The 20,828-nt window shown below is 36.6% G+C and overlaps 1 protein-coding gene across 3 annotated transcripts in view; it reads left to right on the top strand.

The window, feature by feature from the left end:
• The window catches only part of B3GALT1 (beta-1,3-galactosyltransferase 1), a 562,550-nt gene that overhangs the window by 346,258 nt on the left and 195,464 nt on the right, over positions 1 to 20,828 (top strand). For all 3 annotated transcript variants that reach the window (XM_050752822.1, XM_050752821.1, XM_050752823.1), the window contains one exon: positions 5,997 to 6,057. The gene's annotated coding sequence lies outside the window, so the exon portion shown is untranslated. The remainder of the gene's footprint in view (positions 1 to 5,996; positions 6,058 to 20,828) is intronic.

Genomic DNA, 20,828 nt, shown 5'->3' with positions numbered 1-20,828 from the left:
TTAGCCGAGTAGATATTGTGCAGACCAGAAGTCATAAACTAGTGCCATCAGACCAGGTATATCCCATAGCCATGTTCATTTTACACTGAATAGTATTATTAAAAACATTGAATTGGATGCCAGCACTTTAAAAAACAAGGCAGATTTCACAGGAAAATTCTTGACTTCTGTCTTTTCTTTATTATGCTCCAGTCTTCTTATTTCAAAGCTTAAAACTGACTCATGGTGCTCATTTCCATTGCAGCCTGGTCTCTGTAGGCTTTTGAGCTTTGGATCTTCAATCTAGACAGACAGAGCTATCATCTCATAAATGAACATTTGGGATAAATTATTGACTTAACATTTCATAAAATTTTATATATTGAGTTCAGCAATGGTCTGAATATCCTTGGGACATTATACTTGACCTTTCTATCTGTTCAAACCCTACCTATCTATAAAAGCATCTCAAAATGAATCTCTTCCATTCACCTCTTCCTAATCCTAAACCTAGTAATCAGTAATTGAGAAATTTGGGTAAGGGCTAAAATGTAGAGATTAAGAAATACAAAGTACACTGTTAAAGTGTTTATGGTTCAGCAGGAAAGACAGTCATCAGAAATAATAATTACAATTATCAGCACTATTTTAATAACCTCTATCTATTTGGAATATTCTAAGTGCTAGGCATAGTAACGTTGTGCATGTCTATACCTGATATCTCTACTTTCTCACTTCCCATTTTCCCTTCACACCACTTCAGTCACTCCAGGTGCTTCACTGCTCTACTGAAACAGCTCTGTTGAAGACCATCAACATTATCCATCTTCCTAAATCCACTAGTCAGACTTCATGACGAGGGGCAAGTTATTAATATTTTCTTCCACAGTTTTCTCATCTGTAAAATTGTGACTAGAACATTATTTACCATGTGGGTATTGTACACACTAAATGGGATAATCTGTATGAACTCTTAAAACAATGTTTTGCAGATAATACAGGTATAACACATGTTAACTGCTATTCTTTTTATTACACAATTGCTGCTTATTTTTGCAGTGGCGTTTGACACAGTTGGGCATTCCATTCTTCTTGAAGCGCTGTCTTTTCTTGGCTTGCCTTTCATAAAATTACAGTCTCCTGGTTCCCCTGTAATGGGACTGGCCTTGGTTTTCTCTGCTGGCTCCTTCTCTTGTCAGTCCTACAAATGTTGAAGTGCTCGAGGGCTCAGTGCTGGGACCCCTTCTCATTCCTATCTACTCTTTCTCCATAGTAATCATAGATTTAAGTGCCATCTGTGCTCTTATGAATATTCAACTTCTATCTCCATCCTTGACTTTCTCTAAGCTTTAGACTTGTATAGCCAAGTGCCTTCTCAACATATCTATCAGGCATCCTTCATTGGAACTCCTAGTTTCCTTCACACGTCTGTTCCTTCTATTTTGACTCTTTATCCAGAGGTTCTGTTCTCCATAAAATAGCACAATGATTGTTTCTAAGTTTCAGATCACTCAGTCCATCTCTGTTGGTTGACAGATAGCTGTGAGCACCGTCATCCCTTTGGGTGTGTGATGGCTGATTACTCTCACTGCAGACTTGGAGAGCCAGAGCTCAACAACAATCACAGTTTCCAGCTATTCCCTGGGTTTATCACTTGCTACTCAAATTCTAGAATAAAAAAGGGTGATAATCACCAAAGATTTTTCACCATCAGGGGGCTCCAGTCAGGGATTTTATTTTGCCCTAGAAGATAGTTACCCTAAAGCTATATCTTAGTTTGTATTTGTGAGCCATAAAACCAGCCAGTATAAAAAGTAAAAATATTGGACTATAAAACCAGTTGTTTTGTCCATGTTCAATGGACTAATTAGTTGAAATAATTTTATTTTCTGATTGCCTTCTTGGATTAGTGCTGTGTGACTACAACCTATCAGAAGAAAAACCATCTCAAACTTGTCCTCAGAGCTCCATTCAAATCTCTGCTCAGATGCCACCCTATTAGGAAAGGTCCTGACCTGATCTGAAATGGCACTTCATCACTCTATACTCAGGAGAGGAGAAGGGCAAAATATAGCCTATAACCTACCTTATTTTTCTTCTCATGTATTACATATTTACTTGTTGAGTTGTTGTGGTGGTGGTTGTTGATATCTGTCTCCCTCTTCAGGAGTGTAAATTTTTCAAGAAGAGGGGCTTCATATTTTGTGCTCCTATTGTATTCCCATCACTTAAAACATTGGCTAATATATATTATGGTAATAGTATTAGGCATCCAATAAATAGAAATTTATAAGTGAATGGATCCTATTAATATATAAAATGTATAAAAGTGTATATTTTTTATACTTTCAGAGGACTCATCCTGCATTATTTCAACAAAAAAAAAACTAACACCATAGTTATATTTAAGGATGTAAAGAACCTGCCAATTATAAAGTTGCTTGTAGCTGCAGCTTACTTTATAAGAATTTTTAAAACATGTAACAATGGAGTAGGTTAACTTTTATGAAGATAATTCTTCATATAAGCAAGATAAGCTTTGTGCACACACCATCTATGAAATTCTTTTACAAAGAAAAGATAAAACTAGTATACATTAAATCTGTCTTTGAGTTTACCTACATTAATAATGAGACATTCAGAGCCTTCTTTTACTCTTTATTGATGATTCAAATATTTTGGGGATATTATCTCTTTGTGTGTATGCTGAAATTGATTGTGTTATAAGTGGCATATAATACATATTGGAATTGGATCAAAAGCCATCACATCTGTGGTTTACACCATCCCTCCATTGGCATTGCTGGCCAGAGAGGTGCACTGGCATGACTCGGGATCTGATGTCACCTTCTTGTGTTAAGTGGTAGGGGAAAGAAAAGAAAAAATGTGAAAAATGTCTACTTCATAGACAAAGTAGTCTATGAAGAATTGAAGTGATCATAGAAAACTTGAATTTGGGATGCTGACCCAGACCACTGATAATAGAAAAGGAGAGGAAAAGAAAAAAGCAAAAATCCCAAATTATTCAAAACATGCCATAACCTCTTTTCCCATAGTCATCATGCTAAATGGGAGAGTTCCCCATACACCCAGCTCTCCTAGAATTAACACATTCTTCCCAAAATCTTCACTTTTATGAAGTGTGTTTAAACTGAACAGTATCTGTTTACAAATGTGTAAGGTGTGGGTAAACTGGCAGTAAGATTTATATAGGTTGGCAAACCTCAGACACCATAGGAAGACTGGTCTGTGGGAGCAGTAATACTCCTGATTATTATCATGCAAGTTACTTATGGGGATAGCTCTTTTTGCCAAGTGAACCAGAGAACTGAAGAAGTTGTTTTGAATTGTCTTGTCTTTACCTCTCTCTCTCTTTCATATGTTTAGACAGTGTCAATGTCTGTAACATGGGTGGGATTAGCAGTGCAAAAAAGAGAGTGAAGAGGAGCAAAATACAACCCAAAATTAAAAACTAAAGTAAGATAAAAGAGCACAAAATAACCATGAGAGTTCAGTTTTCACAGTTTTAAGGAGGTATTGAGAATTGTTAGAAATGATTATTTTTTATCATGATAATTATTAGTTTCAATGCTGGCCGAAGTGAATACTCGTTGGAAGGCCAGTTTTGGAGTAAGCGGTCAAAAGTTAGAGTTGGGTCTAAAGCAAGAACACAGATGAATGAGTTTAAGGTGTTTTGGATGAGAGAAAGCAAGTTCTTACCAGTAGGAAACAAACAAAAAACCTTATTATCTCTTTGAAAAAAATGGGAAAGGATGATTTCCTGGAGGACTTGAAAGGAGCACCACCATTGATTTGACTGACATAATATTCTGGTAAAAAGCCCTGAAAACCCTGTACACAGAGTAGCTAAAGGAAACATTTTTCAAGCTCACCTATTGAATTAATCTTAAAAGTATTTTACCAGCTTTTATTCTGTCTAATACATTCCTAATAGATTTTCTTTTGCACTTCCAAACAGGAGCCCTCTTTCCAGAATTTGCCATATTGAGTTTGTTATCTAAGCTTAGCACCATTCAGTCTCAGAGCCATGTTGACCTAAAGTGCTTAATTGCAACTGAGTATTTACTGGAGAAAGTCTGAAACTTCACTTTCAGAATATTTTTCAATATATTTCCCATTAATCTGAGTACAGCACCATAGAGCGTACTAGGCCAAGAGCTTTCTTTATCTTCACCATAATCCAACCCTTTTGTTATCTTTAAAGCAAAACTCCTATTGAGGCAGGCAAGACTAAAGGTGCTGACTTCTGAATAGACTCAGCCATCCACCATTGCTCAGAAAAGGATGCCTGCAGAATTGACCACCAAATGCTCCCCAACTTCATTTATTTTTACAGCTCTTACAGATCTTTTCTAGCAATACTTTTATGAAACAAGAATTACTCTAATGAAAGATAATTTTTAAATGTCTTGGCAATATTAAATTCTTCTCCAAAAAGTCATTAATAGCTTTTTGGAGAAGCAGGGTGATGCAGACAAGATAAAATATTGAACTATCAAATTATGAACACAGAAAGGGAAAGCTGTGGACATTATCAGAAATCATAAGCACTGGTTGACTGAGGACTAAATTGTCAACACATCTTATGACGCTTCACTGGTTTTAGAAGTGTTTACACTTGTTCTACCTTTGGCCACTGCCAATTTTTTTTTTTTTTTTTTTTTTGTTTTTTTTGTTTTAGATGGAGTCTCACTCTGTCACCCAGGCTGGAGTTCAGTGGTGCGATCTCAGCTCACTGCAACCACCGCCTCCCAGGTTCAAGCAATTCTCCTGCCTCAGCCTCCTGAGTAGCCAGGATTACAGGCATGAGCCACCATGCCTAGCTGATTTTTTTTGTATTTTTAGTAGAGATGGGGTTTCACCACGTTGGTCAGGCTGGTCTCGAACTCCTGACCTCAAATGATCTGCCTGCCTTGGCCTCCCAAAGTGCTGGGATCACAGGCGTGAGCCACTGCACCCGGCCCAATAAAAATGTATACTTCTGGTGGGAGTGGGTGATTGCAGTGTTTGCGAAATGTCTGTGTGAGTTTACCATAAGGAGAATGGCTTCAAAAGCTATGAATGCAAATGCAGAAGTGACTTCAGAGTAAATTGTGTCAGCCTGAATGCCCTTTCCTGGTGAACAGTTTTCTGTACCTTTTCTGAAATCACAGAATATTAAGTTGAAAGAAAGCATAGAGATGATCTCTTTTGAACCCTCTTTTTACAGGTATCTGAGGTTTAGTGCAAAGAAATGATTAGGTATAAATTAAATTTCCTGAGGATAAATCAGGAAAGACAATCACAAGCTCAAAAAGCATCACCACAGACCTAGTAAAAATGTGGGAGCTGTTCTAAGTGAACCAGCAGGTTGGGTAAAGAAAGAGAAGGCCTCCTTGATTTAGCCTTCCGGGTCACTCATGGGTAAGACCCAGGGTTTCTGCCAAACTCCCCTCTTTCTAAGTCATCCAGATCAGAAAGCAGTTCTTTCCTGGCGTGAAGGGAGCAATAGAGAACTATTTTATTATTACCCTGTTCCTCTTCCTTCTCCTAGTGCCTACCCACCTCAGATTCTCTTTGTCCAACTCACCAGTGTAGTTGCTTACACAGCTGAAACTACCTTTTTGTGAGTTGCTGTCTTTTGCTCTGTTTCCCCACACCTGCCATCACAGGCTCTTCTAATGATCCTTGTAGCTACAGCAGTGGAAAATCAGACACTTGTAAAAATCCATCTAGCAAACAAAGCTGAATTGGCACAGTTCGGAAAACATTTATTCCCTGAGGGTAAGGACCCACTCCCCCTTGTGAGAAGAAAAAGAAATAAAAAATGACAAGAAGAGAAAGTAATGGCCCGACAAATGATTGGTCAGCAATCATTTGTCAGTGAAATGTACCATTTTTGTGACAGTAAATTTTGAAAGTGGGTGTATATTATTAAAAAATTTGTACAGGGTTTTTTAATTGCAGCATTTACGAGATTTTAATCTAAATGTTTTTTTTTTTTTCTTCTCTTGTAGAAGTTCTCTTGCTGTGCTGCTGGATCCTCAGAATTGTTCTGGAGATTGCCTCTTTGAAAGCGTAAGTGTAAAGTTTATTTGGCTTATTGTAGTTTCTTATTGTGGTTGCTTTTGATCCTCAGTGGTCTCATCTCACCTTCCATACTAGAAAATTGCCTTTATTAGAATAGAGAAATCACCTGCAAGAAAAGCTGGCTTAAAAATTAGACATGAACCTTCTCAACTATATTTAATGTACATCTCAGAAAGGAAGTGGCCATGTTCCGCATAAAGGTACCCACACGGCTTACACAATGAGGCTAGTAGGGACCCCAGATGCATGTATGCACCAATTTTCCTGAAAATTCAACTTGACTATTTACATTTGAGTTTATACTTGACTTGGCTTATATTTCGTACAGCACCTAGCTGAGCATGAACAGGAAAGGGAAGCACTGAGGGGTGTACTTCTCTCGAAGCAGCAGTGTACGTGCTGTGCTGTACCCTGTAACGGCATTCCTCTCATCCCATAAGTCTTTGTTTCTTCATCATTCTGTAGAAATACACAAATGCAAGAGGAAAGGCAGAATCCTTCCATGAAATAATGATGCAATATGCTAACTAATTTTTCCAAAGTGTCCTTAACATTTGAAACCTTCGAAAGAGTATTAGAGGTGGTCAAACAATGACTTTCAAATCTGTGTTTTCTGACCCGGATTCTCTCTCTACTTCCTGTTCTGGATGTCTTCCCTAGAGGAAATCATTATGATATGTGTCTGGGCTCTCAAACTCAGAATGTCCAAGTGGACTCATTGTTCATGCCACAGATCTAGTTCTTCCCGATCATTCCATTTTTCGTAGTGTTTCTGCTCTCCTCTTATTTTTCTTTCTTTGAATTTTTTTTATTTTTTAAATTTTGTGGGTACATGGTGGTTGTATGTATTTATGGGGTACATGAGAGATTTTGATTCAGGCATGCAATGTGAAATGAGCACATCATGGAGAATGGGGTTTCCATCTCCTCAAGCATTTATCCTTTGAGCTACAAACAACCTAATTATGCTCTTTAAGTTATTCTAAAATGTACAATTATCTACTCTCGTTTTAGTTTCTCATCTTACAAACCTTTGAATCATGATGAATTTTTCAACTCTAACTCATCCTTTTAATTAATCTGCCACTAAATTTTATGCTTATATAATCTTTTCTTTCAATTTCAGTGTAATCATACTAGCCTCATGATAATCTTACCTGCATTACTATAAAAACCTCCTAAACAGTCATCTCCCTATTATGATATCTCGAATTTTCAGTTCATTATAAATACCATTAAATTTATCTTCTAAAATTTCTGCTCTTGTCATATGATAGCCTTGCTCAAAGTATGAAGGATAATGTCCAAACTCTGCATACAGGCATTTAAGAACTTTGTTGATCTGGTCCCAAGATTCATATCCAAACTCGATTTTTTTTTTTCTGTACAACATGAACTATTACACTAAACAAAGTCCTTACTGTCTCATGTATCCCCCTTTCTATGTCCAGCTCATTATGCTCCTTACTTACAAGAAATGTCTCTACTCATCCCATCTCTGTCCAATTCCTACCCATTTCTTAGGATACAATATAAATCCAATTTGTCATATGAAGTATTCTTACCATCTTTGCCCCACACTAATGTATAGATTTCTCTTGTGTTCAGATAAAATTAAGTACAATTTAGCACCAAATTATTTTCTACTTCATGTGTATTTGTTGTTCAAGCTAAGTGGGTGCTTTTAGTGGCATTTTGTTTAGCCATCAAAGGCCACAGGTGCTCTATAAATGCTTTTAATTACCTTATCTTTATTTTTCCAGATGCCACCAACTTATCCTCTTTTATGGGAACTATTTCATCTGGTAACCCCCATTTAATTGCTTTGCCTCATGCTTAGGTTTTTCCTCCATTAGATTGACTACTACTGGACTTGTTCCCTGGATTTCAATTTGGTTTTCCCATTTATTATTCCTTTTAACCCCCATTAACCCACCTCCCTGCCTGAGTCACACTCAGAATGTTCTTTCTAGGTCAATTGCATTGGCTTCTGCCTGCCTCCACGACAGGCAGAGGAGATGACAGTAGATTTTATGGCCTTTCACTTGCTCAAACTATATAGTGTCATGCTGTGACCATAGTAAAAGCAAATAATGTTTTTTTGATTGACTCACTGGGCCTGTAGAAAAGATTTTTGTTTTTATCAACACAGCTTTACCACCCCTACCTTATCCACAGATAATCCCTTACTTTTCATTTTTTTAAATGTTTGATTTACTTTTTAATATTAGTCAATTTTTCAAAGATAAACTTCGGCATTTTTCATTTGCATTCATTCTAATTCATGCATAATAAATGTAACACAGAATTTCCTTCTTCTCTTGTTTTTATTTTTATCGAGGCTAAATTCATATAACATAAAATTAACCATTTTAAAGTGTATAATTTAGTAGCATTTAGTACATTCACAATGGTGTGCAATCATCACTACCTTAAAGTTTTAAAACATTTTTGTCATCTCCAAAGGAAACCCAATATCCATTAAATAGTCTCTTCACATTTCCGTCCTTCCCCTAGCCCCTGACAAACACTAATCTGATTTCTGCCTCTAAGAATTTACAAATTCTAGATATTTCATATAAATTGAATTATACAATACAGACTTTTGTGTCTGGACCCTTTTACTTAACATGATGTTTTCAAGGGCCATCCACACCAGTGGATATGTGTCAGTAATTTTTTCCTTCTTAATGAGTGAATAGTATTCCATTATTCGGATATGCTACACTAGTGTGGTTTTCTTAATTTGATTTTTTGATTGATTATTGCTCTTGTACTGAAATACAATTGTTTTTGTATGTTGATCTTGTATCCTACAACTTTACCAAATTTGTCTTTTTTGTTTTGTTTTCTGTGGATTCTTTAGGATTTTCTATAGCTAAGATCATTTCATCAGCAAATATTCTTGCCTCTTCCTTTTTAATTTGAATGTCCTTTATTTCTTTACTTGCCTAATTGATCTTGCTAGAATTTACAATACAGTGTTGAATAGAGGTAATGAATGTGTGCATCCTTGTCTTTTTCCTGACCTTAGGGGGAAAGCTTTAGTTTTTTCACCACTGTATATGATGTTAACGCTAGCTTTTTCATAAATGCCCTTTATGTGCTTGAGGAAGTTCCTTTCTGTATCTACTCTATTATAGAGTGATATTATCATGAAATAGTATTAGATTTGTTTGAATACATTTTCTGCACCAATTAAGATGACTATGTTTTTTCCTCTCTTCATTCTACTAATGTGATATATTGCATTGATTGGTTTTGTTTTTTTAACCACCCTTGCATTTCAGGGACAAATGAAATGCAAGAATGGTTCAACAAAAGAAACCACTTGGTCATGATATATGTATATGATATATATATATATCTTATGTATATGATATATATATATATCTTATGTATATGATATATATATATATCTTATGTATATGATATATATATATATCTTATGTATATGATATATATATATCATGAGAATATATATCAGAAAACCACTTGGTCATGTTATATATACATAATCCCTCTGATATGCTGCTGGATTCATTTTGCAAGCATTTTGTTGAGAATTTTTACATCTTTATGCATATGGCATATTGGTCTATAGTTTTCTTTTTTTGTGATATCTTTATCTGGCTCTGATATCAGGATAATGTTGACCTCATAGAATGAGTTGGAAATTATTCCTTCATTTTTTGGAAAAGTTTGAGAAGGATTGGTATTAACTCTTCTTTAAGTGTGTTTGGTAGAATTCATCAGTGAAGCCATCTGGTCAGGGACTTTTCTTTGCTTGGAGGTTTTTGATTATTGATTCAATCTCTTGTTGTAGGTCTGCTCAGATTTTCTATTTCTCTTTAAACAAATTTGGTAGCTTCTGTGCTTCCAGGATCCCTTACTATTATTCTTCATCACATTTTACTTTTTTCTTCCATCTTCAAAGATTAAATCAAGCTGAAGTTCAGAGAAGAGATGCTCCCTCTCTGAAAGTAAATCTAAATGGAAATATGCTAACGGAAGTAAGCCAATTTCTTCACTGAAACAAACCAAATAAGACAAAAGAATATCTCTTTCTTTCATATAATAAATGCTCCTTAATTATATGTTCCCCATGCTTTAAAACAAAATTTAAAACAAATCTACCGATTTGACCTTTCAAAGCCTTTTTTAAACCTATTTTTTTCTAGAAAGATGAATTGTCCTGAAATTCTAGGTGAAAAAAGCATTCAGTAGTTATGCAATGAACTTTTGTTAGGGAACTCAGAATACAATTGCTCCAGTCCTTCTCATGTTGCCTCCTCTAGAAATTCTGCAGCACCTTTGTATGCATATCCAGATATATTCCTGGAAGAGCAGAAAGGGTGTGTGTATGTGTGTGTGTGTGTGTGTGTGTGTGTGTGTGTGTGTGTGTGTGTGAGAGAGAGAGAGAGAGAGAGAGAGAAGTAGACACTTTATTTGTGATTATTAGTCACTCTAAGAATAGGTAGAGTTTAGTCCAGACACTACTACCCATACCCCAAAAACTATCTTCCGATAACTTACATCTTCATTACTTTCTCTATATATTCATTACCTCTTATAACCTGAATCACTGAATTATCTTTTAACCCGTGCAGTCAACATAGTTATGTTTCTTCATTCAGAGAAAAAAAGAGATAAGTGCTGAGTTAACCACACACAGCCAGCTGCTGCTTTTCCAAGTTCATTCATTCAGTAAACTTTTATTGAACACCTACTATGTGCCATGTGTTCATTATGTTGGACTTTGAATACACAATGTTTAACAAAACAGACATGTTCTGTCAAAGATTCAGCCCATGACTCCTTTTATCAAAGACTCAGTTCATGAGAATCTTACTTTTACCACGTGCTGAGTTCAATAGTGTAGTTGAACAACAGTTGAAGGCTCACATACCCTTGGAAGTTAACTAGTAATTCAACAACGACCCTAGAGTTCTGCTCCCCGGGAAACATTTAATGGTGTTACCCAGGAAGTATCATGACACCTTACAAAGGGGCATCTGTTTGCAACTCCAACCCTAACAAAGAAGCAATTCTTCCTGCCAAAGGGAATAGAAAAATCCCTTCTCTTTGCCCCAGCACACCCCACACCACTGATCAAGCAGAGAATTCTGAATGCTTACAATAGACAGAAGGCTGCAGGGTCAACCAAACTCACAAGAGCCACCCCAGGGGTTAACAAGGAAAGCAGGAAGTCAACATTTTGCTGAACATATTGGGGGGAAGCAAAACCTTGAAGCCACTGACAGAGGCTGTACCCAGCACAATCTCAACAGTCAAGAGTGAGATAATCTAAGACAGCTAAGAGCACAAAAAGGAGAAAGCAGCCAATCTCAGGACCGACAGCCTGGGAAAAGAGTGGTCCTGGCTAAAGAAAAGATGACCAGCAGAGCCAAAGCCAGACAAGCTTGTTCTTGTTTTAGTGGTGTGGAATTGTGGCCAGCCCTAGGATTGAATTCTAGCTCTGCCACTATCCCACTGTGACATTGTGTAGCTTACTGACCCTCTCTGAAACTTAGATGTTTCATCTGTAAAACAAGCTTACAACATTGTGAGAGTTAGAGAAAATGAATGTAACGTAGACATTCAATAAATAGCAGCTAGTTTTATTCTGAAGTATGTGTTCATTCATCACAGATGAATTCCTCATTAGTCTTCTTAAAGTTCCAACATTATCTTTTGTTGTTAAGAGTCTGGTGTGAAATCAGGATGCCTACGTTACAGATTCCTTTTAAATGATTTATTTCTGCTTAAATGTGGTACACCTTATGATACCCTTACTACATATTAATGATATATTTATCTGTATACCTCACGTCTCCCACTTCCTGCACCCTGTATAATAGATGCTCTTTCAGGCCAGACCCATGTCTCATTCATCTTTGTCCCCAGTGACTGTGGTAGTTTTTGCACATAGTAGGTATGCTACATATAAATATTTAACATTCTGTATGTCTTTTTTTTTTTATCGCTTCATGCCACATTTTCATACATCTTTTAACTTAAAAAGTCATACCATAAGGCCGGGTGCGGTGGCTCACTCCTGTAATCCCAGCACTTTGGGAGGCCGAGGCGGGCAGATCACGAGGTCAGGAGATCGAGACCATCCTGACTCACACGATGAAACCCTGTCTCTACTAAAAATACAAAAAATTAGCCGGGCGTGGCGGTGGGCACCTGTAGTCCCAGCTACCTTGGGAGGCTGAGGCAGGAGAATGGCATGAACCTGGGAGGCGGAGCTTGCAGTGAGCTGAGGTCACGCCACTGCACTCCAGCCTGGGCAACAGAGCAAGACTCTGTCTCCAAAAAAAAAAAAAAAAGAAAAGAAAAGAAAACAAAAGTCATACCATAAGAAAAAAACATAAGAAGTTGTGGATTTATGTGGATGTGTATGGACACGTATGCACATACGTGTGTGTCTTATGTGTAGAAAAAGAAAAACCACCTCACCTATTAATACTTGAGTACACATCCTAAGGATTTGTGGAGAATACCTTTCTCATTTATTAAAGGGAATATCTACAAATGGGGTTCATAAAAATATGTATATATGTTAAATGCCAATGATAGTAAAAGCACATAAAGAAGACTCTTCTCCTGTGCTTCAAAAATAAAATGTAGTCATTTAATTTGTGCGGCAGTTGTTGATTTATCACCTAAAAAGTATTTGGTACAAAAAGGTCTGAAGAAATTAGGATTCAAAACAGCAGGCAGCTACCCAATTGTGGTCAATGTGGACATTAACCACAGTGCTTTATTTCCTAATCATTATTGCTAATTTTAGTCTTCAGGCTTATATATAGCAGTTTTAAAAACCCGAAAATTCCATGAGTTCTTTTGTTAAAACTCAGCCTTGCCCATGATGATCTCACTGTTAATTATTTTTTAATAAGTAGCTTCACTCCAAGCATCCGAGAACCTGTTTGAGCTGCCAATGTTAAAAGATAGAAATTGCAGAAAGAGCAGCAATATCTCTCTGGAATCACAGAATTATCAAGGCTTCCAAAATGAAAGGCTTTAGAGGTCAACAGGCTCAACTTCCTTCCCTGCGAACTGCATTCCTTCACCATGATATTTACAGGAGATGTTTCAGGCTCATGCTCCTAATAGGCTTCCCCATTTGCCGAGCAGTAGCTGCACCCAGTGTCGAGGGTCTATGCTTCAATCTCCTTAACACCACAAGCATTAAAGTATCAAAACCACCTCAGTAGCTAAAAGGTGCATATATATGTGCCACCACTGCCAGTGCCCTGCTGGGAGTTCCCTAGTTGGCTCCATTTAGTCCTCCTTTGCTCAGTTCATCACCAGCAGCCATCCACGGTCCCACCATGCATTCTTCAGTCTTAGGAGTTATTTTTCTGAGCTGTTGAAGTTACCTATTCAGAGTAGATCTGTGGGATTGGTAGGCAAAGTCTTGAATATGACTCCAGCTAGACAAGAAACAGAAGATGCCAAGATGGCTTCCTGAATGGACCATCTTGAAGGGCAGTACAGTGGTGGTTAAGGTGTGGCCTCTGGAGTCAGGTTGGCTGGTTGACATCCGGGCTTCAGCGCTTATTACACCTTGGGTATATCACTTTTTGTGCCTCTGTTTTCTCTTCCAGAAAATGGAAATAATAAGAGCACTTATTGGATTATGTGAAGATTAAATGAGCTAATACTCATAACACACTTAGACTGCAAGGCATTTAGAATATATTTGATAATAATACTATCTCCTATTAGTCTCTCATCGGGTAGAACTAAAGAAGAAACTAACTCCTTATTACCAGCTTCTACTGTGTAGGCAAGTTGTGGTGCTGGCTGTTCCGGCTGACCTCTGAGACCTCACCCTGTGAAATCTATTCCAGGCTTTCTGCCCCACACTTCTCCTAGGCTAGGAATGAGTGAGAAGGGGGAGCTAAAAACTAGCTCTGAAAGTCTGTGTCAGAATGTTCTCTCTTTTGCCAAACTCACCTGCTTTTTGTTTTCTCTCTCTCTCTCTTTTTTTTTTTTTTTTTTTTTTTTGAGACAGGGCCTCACTATGCCACTCAGGTTGTAGTACAGTTGCTCAGTCATAGCTCACTGCAGCCTCTTGGGCTCAAAGGATCATCTTGCCTCAGCCTCCCAAGTAGTTGGAATAACAAGGGTGCACCACCACGCCCAGCTAATTTTTAAAACTTTTTTGTAGAGACAGGATCTTGCTTTGTTGTCCAGGCTGGTCTCGAACTCTTGGCTTCAAGAAATCCTCCTACCTCAGCCTCCCAAAATGCTGAAAATAAAGACATAAGCCACAATGCCCAGCCTCTTTCTTTCTTTTTCTTTTTTTTTTCCACTTAACTTTAGACTATAATTTTTGACTCTCAGATTCAGTAATATTATCTTTTATATTCCTTCTACCCCAGGTAACTACCTACTAAATCAGTAGTTAGTGCCTGTAATTATCTGGGAAGGATAATGAAGGCCCACATAAGAGAATGAATGAACAAATCCCATGAATAAAGGGGAGGTAAAGGAATTGATTAATATTCCCTGTAATATCCCATGAATAAAGGGGAGGTAAAGGAATTGATTAATATTCCCTGTAACAATATTCTATCATATAAATCCAGAACTACACTTCTTCTTAGAGATTTATACTAATATCTTATTCTTCGAACCTACTTAATCTTGATTTTTTTTTTTTTTTTTTTTTTTTGCTATACTGAATGAGATACACAAATTCCATTTGAATGCAGCACAAATTATTGGCTACACATGTTTTTAAGTTGGATCTTGAAACAAGCAGGAAGATTAACAAGACTGCCTGTCTCTGTAATGTAGGGTCTCAACACACAACTCTAGGGCTGGCATGTGTACTGAAATTTCATAATATAGCTCAGCAGAGCAGAAATTAACTCAGTGAAGGAGGCGAGCATTCAAGAGCTCAGAGGAAAAGTAAAACTGAAGAAAGAACCTGAACATTTGACCTCACTCAAAGCAACCACAAATAACACTGACTAAATTTTATCATGCAAACTTAAAAATTAATAATTTAGAGCCTGAAAATCAACATCTTGTTACATGTACATAGAAATTGTGAAATCACATGGAAATAAAACAACACCCATAGCAAGGGAGCTCAGAAAGTGTATTTAGGGCATTGGAAATTTACTTTCAGATGGAACATGAGAATTCATTTAAAATTGTTCATTGACAGCTTGTAAATAATTTTTCCTATCTTTATCTGTGTGGTACAGATGGGAGGCTAACATCTTCCAAATTCATTTCTCAGTTATACATATGTGTAAATTGACCTGTGAAAACTATAAATTTTATGCATGTGTTTTATTAAATTCTGTCACAACTGTTATTAGTACTGATTTTATATTGTCTAGTACTTGTAGAAATTGACAATGTAGGCCTGTGAGTTAGTCAAAAGACTTTTAAATGTCTGATCAAGTGGCAGCAAACTAATGAAAATGCCTGAGTATATAAATATCCATGCACATACACACCACTAGCATTTTTATTCATGTAAAAATGTATTCAATTTAGAAAGTATCGAAGTATTCCATACGTTGTGTCAGCCCCTCTGGAACGCCTCTTCTGATGACAGTGACAGTCTCGCTGTCTGTCTGTTTAGGTATCTGTCTAGTGACTCAGAGGCGGTGTCCTTTTCCCATCCCATACACATCTTCCAGATTTGTGTGAGGACAGAATGTTGGGCTTTCTAACACAGTAGAGGCCTTCAAACTGAAAACCACTTTGTAATCTTCCTTCTGCCCATAATTTTCCTATTTACAGAGTGCCCTCCGACTCTCCTAAGTTCTAATAGAGCTCAGTTTCACTTCTGAGAAGGTAATCATTCTTTGGTCTTCCTTATGTTTCAACACTTGTATCTAATCACAGTAGATTCATGGAAACTTGATGGTAAAGAGCAAAAACAAGCAAAGTGACCACAGCAAATGTAGGCATAATGCTCATTGTTGAAAAGAAAAATTTTCAGGACCTTTTTTCTTTAAGAATTGTACTTAGTAGAGTTGAATTATTTTTACAAAGTATTAACAACTTTTCCAATCCTGTTTTACATGCATTTTCCTGAAAACTCTAAAGAATCTAAATTTAAACCACTATGATATTAAGGAAGAAGAAGTATATTTACTCTATCTTGTGCTTCAAGCATGTAATTGGAAAGAAAAAGGCATCAAAAATGACAATAATGACAAGGCATTCAGGCATTTAATTGGCATATTTGAAAGTTGTGACTTATACTGGATTAGCTGTCCTACACCTTATTGTTGGTAAAGCAAAGGAAAACCAATTACAGTATGTAATCTATACCAAATTGGACCATATTCACTTAATAAATACTTGATTTTGGCACTTTCCTAGTAGATTTAGTGTCTGGATTTGGGGGAGAGGTGGAACCCCTCTCCCCCAGTGATTTTTTGTCTAGATTTTTTGAGTAGATTTTTTGTCTAACTAGAGAAATAATGGTATTCAACAAATACTGAGAACCTATATTTGTTATGCACAGCGCTGGCAGCTATAGATGCCATAGTGAAGAAGACAGAGCTCACCCTCTAGTGAGGAGAGAAATCAGGAAAGAGGCATCTTCGAAAGAGTATAATAAAGGGCTATGATAGGGAAAAAAATGATTTTTCAACGGGTCGAGCGTGGTACCATTCTCTGAGATAGGCAACATTGGGAAATGGAAGTGTGCTTACTGGGGAGTGCAGGAAGATGTATCCAGTTTGAGAGCAGTTCCTTTGAGATACCCAGGGGATATTCAAATGGAGATGTCTGGTGGACAATTGATTTTGCAAATTTTAAAGCTAAAGAGATACTTGAGCTGAAGAATAAGATCTAGGGAATTATCAGCTTTTGATCATTGAATCCTCAGGACTGGCTGAGTTCAACAGGGGAGAGTATACAGAGAGAGAAAAATAGAGGGTCCATGAAAGAAACCTTAAGGGTCACTACCATTCAATGGGTGTGCTGGGGAAGGGAAGCCTGCAGGACAGCCTAAAAGGGGCATTATCAGTGGTGAAAGACATTGCCGGCATGTCCCCACAGTCCAGAGGGGGCAGGGATCACCCTGCTGATTTAGGTAGTCATCTATTACATCTGCTTGGAATTCATAGAAAATTTTATCAGATAAATTTGGTTTCTAGTGTGAAACATAAGATTTATCAAATCGGGACAAATATCTAATTATTCAGTTACCAAGACTTTATAACCAAGGAACAAGTAGTGTTCTGTTTAGGTATCAGGCTAGTGGACTGATAGTGATCAGTACCTATCAATAACGATAGGTACTGTGGTGTGTAAGGTTTTTTTGAACCCTTCCTAAACATTGTCAGGACATTTACCAGTAAACATCAATTTAAATTAATGTGGTATATTTTATAAGAATGTATAATATAAAAATCATTAAGCATTATTTTATTAGTTTCAAATTGATATGAGCCCCTCAAGTATTTTGATGACCCAAGCATGCAGTATTATTTTTCATACTCTCTAGATGAATCAAAATCTATTCATTTGTCTTAAGACCCAGGGAATATTTGAGACCAGTGGGTAGAATTAGGAAGAGATTCATTCCAACCAATATAAAAGATAAATTTCTAACAGTAAGTGTTGTCAAAGATAAAAGGCTAAGTTCCCTATTGTTTTCATAAACCAGCAACTATTTGGTAAGTATGTGCTATGTGCCTACAACTATTGTAAGTTCTGGAGAAAAGGTATGAACAAGATAGACAGTGCTCCTGCACTTGCAAGGCTTCCATTCTAATTGAGGGACACAGAATATAAACACAATTAAAAATCTAAACGTGAGAAAAAATCATCAAGTAGTAAATGCTATTGAGAGAACTGAAAAAGAATGCTGTGATTATACATGGCTTGTTATATGCTGGTAGAAAAAAAAAAAACAAAAATGGAGAAATTGATGATTTAGTGAGAGAGGACGTTTAATTAGGAATGAAGTTTTTAAAAAATTAAGAGAGATTGGATCCAAATCCCAGGATGAAGAATTGGCCTTTATAGAACAACCTCATCATAATAACAAAAGAGAGGAACTATTTGCTCCTGAGAACAGATTATGTGCATCTCTTCCTAACTCTACTTTCAGAGGCTTCATGTTGGTCTCCTGAAATTAGTATTTATACCATTGAAATTGGCAAATGATAGAAATAAGGGCTTTTAATTTTTTTGTACTACTGTTATACATTTACCAACACATTAATGGAAACTGTACGAATAGGTTGACATAGTTCATCACAGGAAGATGGGTCATTTACTGCTTCATATTTACTTATTTCTATGAAGTATAATGCAAGGTAATTAGCAAAAGGAAAACTGATTATAGTGTATAATATGACATATAGGAGTGACATATAGGAGATTCGAGGCATTTAAATAAAATCTGGATAGTTGCTGTTAATCAAGACCATGTAGATTTGTGTATCTGGTAAAACTTTGAACTAAATGATACCAACAGACCTACCAAACTCTAAGATGATACGATTTTTATCATAAACGTGATTGCTAAGAAACAACAAATTCTACTTTTTGTTTCGAGTTTTGTAAATATGAATATAAGAATCATTTGCCACTTTTCTTATTTTAGTTATCACTCCTATTCAATTGCACACTAAGTTTCAGTTTGAAAAGTCTGTACTTCTACGATTTAGAACTTGACTGCAATTTGGAAAAACCAAAAAACCAACTCAGAGATATAAACAAGATATATATATACCTGAACAGTCGACATTATGAAACTGGTATAAAAGCTTTAATTAGAAAAACATCTTGGGCTAGTTCCATGTGTTTTTTTTTGTTTTGTTTTTTTTTTTTTTGTTTTGTTTTGGTTTGTAATTAATTTTTTAAATGATTAGCCTTTGTCCGTAGTTTTTCTGTTATGTTCCTTTGGCTCCACATTGCAGCGCAAGTACTACAGGGCAGTTGAATATTTATTATTAGAAGACTTTTGACAAGTGACCAGATAGATGAAAACTTCAATACTGAACTCTTACTAGATGAAAACATTGAAGTTTTATCAAAATAAAATTTGTGGAATATTTATTATTTCACCAACACTATCTAGATGATCTTTATTCCTCAGTCACATACATTGCACGGAGGCAGGAGGCAAAAATGTAATACACAATAGTGTTTCATGTGGCTTGTGGACAGTAGATGCAAATACTGAAAAGTTCACCTGTGCTGGGCTCTGTCTTCATGCTTCATGATAAAGCCAGAGAAACATTTGTAAAGAGATCATTTTAGCCACTCCAGTTGTAAAATATTTCTTTAATCTCTTGTGACTTGCTTCTGAGAGGGCTCCTTTGCAGGGAGACACTAATGTAGTTGATATCCCTGCCAGATCACCAATAGTTGAGTCTTAGGGCGTTTCAAAGAGAGAGAATCTCCTCTCTTCTTCCCTGAGTGGAGAAAATAATTTTACTCCTATCCTAGAACCAGAGCACCAGCTGCCTATCACTGTGTTGTAGTGATGATTTCCCCCAATTCCAGAACTGATTAGTATCCAATTCCAATTTTTATCCCAGTTTCAGGTCTGATGTCGTGGTCTGCATCTGGTCTACCCCAAGAAGATTCTTTCCTAGAAAGGACCCCATAAAACTCTTTCTATCACTGCCCCAACTCCTGATAGAAGGTGTGCCAATTTATAAACTAGGTGACATTGCATAAACAGAGCAGGATGTTTTGGCAGGAAAATTTGAAGTTTATGCAGCATGTTCAGGAAGTGGATTTTATCACTTGAGCATTGAGAGCTGTATCTTTTCATAGCTATTTCTAACTAAAAAATGCAAACTCTGGAAGTTATTATAGGAAGTTGCCTCTAATTGCTGTTTTGCCCTCTCTCTTGCTTGTGTGGCTCCCCACTTTATGGAAATGGGAATAGTGATAGCTACTGTGGTGTGTATTTAGCCTGTGCTTTAAGGGTCCAGAAACAGTTCAGTATGTCAGGGATTAACTTTAATGCAGTTAAGATAAGTTCAAAGGGGATTCAGTAGAAGGAACAAGCTTAATGTTCTCTACGATTGCAAAGGTATCGTGACGGAAGATTCTATTATTGTAATTTGGCTTTTAAGGTCTCAGGGGCCTGAGTATTTTCCATATCCTAATTACTTGCATACTATTTCTAGAATAATTCATGAATGGACTGTGTGAATTAGTATCTATGAGGAATCTTTCAAATACAAATCATAAGGGTCTGGACCTTTCAGTATGCATGTGAGTCTTACTGTCACTAGAAGGTGTTAGCCACACCCCTTTAAGCAGATATTTAGGTAATCCCCCTTATTTTATTGAATGTAGGATGCACTGATGCTGACATTTTCTTTAGCTTATCAAATGATTTTCACATAACTATAGGTTGACAGTGATTGTACGATTGCATTGCATTGCAAGGTAAACCTTGTTTCAGAGAGGTTAAAACGTGAAAATATGTGCAGCTGAAAATCAATGGAATAAAGTAATGAGAGAGAATTTCCTGGACTACCCTAACACATTTACAGATTTGATAAATAGCCTTTGAAGAATTGTTGCTGATAATTTGGCATTGTTAATGCAATTTGTAGTCTTCAGATGTGTGTTTGATCAACTGGAATGAAAAGAAAGAAGGGTACACTGTAATCTCTGGAATTTCTTCATTGTGCAATGGAGCTTAAATCCTTAATATGGGATGGACATTCACCACCATCATTCATCCTACAAAAGAAATTAATTAACTAGGTAGAAAAATATTCCTTTAAATC

Source organism: Macaca thibetana, chromosome 12 (genome assembly GCF_024542745.1).
Source record: "Macaca thibetana thibetana isolate TM-01 chromosome 12, ASM2454274v1, whole genome shotgun sequence".
Lineage (NCBI taxonomy): Eukaryota > Metazoa > Chordata > Mammalia > Primates > Cercopithecidae > Macaca > Macaca thibetana.
The sequence above is the reverse complement of the archived record's forward strand: the minus strand, read 5'-3'. Positions and strand labels throughout refer to the sequence as shown.